Below are 950 nucleotides of genomic sequence, written 5' to 3'. Positions count from 1 at the left end.
GTGAACAGCTTTGCTTTTCACGTGATTAAGACCCTACTCCAAATTGTAGAAGCTTTTCAGGAACCATATTACTCTCATGATACTTCATTAATCTCCATCATGTATGCCAAGCCTGACACATTTGACAGTGAGGACAATGTGGCTTGCTCCTTTTTTGAATCTACAGATAATGCATGTTTTACAGTACTCCAGATGTCTACACTCAATAAAACATTTGACAAAACCAGCCTTGGTGTGTTTGGGGATGTCTGTATTGACTGGCTGTGGCGTGCTGAATGCGATACGGCACCTGGTGGCTGCTGATTACAGAATTTCCAGGCGTGTGTGTGACACAGTCACTGGCAGTGTGGGGCAGCTGCAGTTGTATCTGAAAAGTGAGCCTTTCATGGGAATCAGAAGAATAGTATACCAGGGATTCGTCTCGAGAAAGTTAATTAATTTGTAGATGGACAGTTTTTGAAAGATGATAGCAATGACGTTACGAAGGATGTGACATAGATAGACTGTGACCAAAAAGAAGACAATGCTGGGGAAAAAAATTCTGCTTCAAAAATTAAGGGATTTTTGTTAGTTCTGACTGTACTGAGAAGTGTATTCATTTTTAATATTTCCTTTGAAATTACGGATTCATTGTGAAGACTCTATCCCATTTGTGTCTGGTGGGTTATATCCTTGTTTCAATTCCACAGTGAGTGTCAAAGTCCACTACTAAAAAGATTAGAGCTTGAAATCTATACCTTTTCTTGTATTTTCTGTTAAGATATTTTAGACTAGTTAAAATTTTAGTGTGCATAAGTTAAGCACTTTTGAAAATTATAGTGGAAAACTCTGAAAGAAAATGGTTACAACTCGGCCATTTGGAGACTTTTTGCCACGTTACCTTCTTCTCTTACGATGATAGTAGAGTCTCCTCATCCCTGAGCCTCACTTTCTCTCCAATGTTCGTACTC

At 38.7% G+C, this 950-nt stretch overlaps 1 protein-coding gene across 1 annotated transcript in view; it reads left to right on the top strand.

Annotated features, from left to right (window-relative positions):
* The window catches only part of OLA1 (Obg like ATPase 1), a 175562-nt gene extending 175336 nt beyond the window's left edge, over window positions 1–226 (top strand). Inside the window, exon 11 of the mRNA XM_032355977.1 lies at window positions 1–226. This exon is cut by the window's left edge and continues 284 nt beyond it. The gene's annotated coding sequence lies outside the window, so the exon portion shown is untranslated.
* The last annotated feature ends 724 nt before the right edge of the window (window positions 227–950 follow it).

The sequence above is a fragment of the Mustela erminea genome, chromosome 8 (genome assembly GCF_009829155.1).
Source record: "Mustela erminea isolate mMusErm1 chromosome 8, mMusErm1.Pri, whole genome shotgun sequence".
NCBI classification, from domain to species: Eukaryota; Metazoa; Chordata; class Mammalia; order Carnivora; family Mustelidae; genus Mustela; species Mustela erminea.
This window is presented reverse-complemented; position numbering and strand designations above follow the sequence as displayed.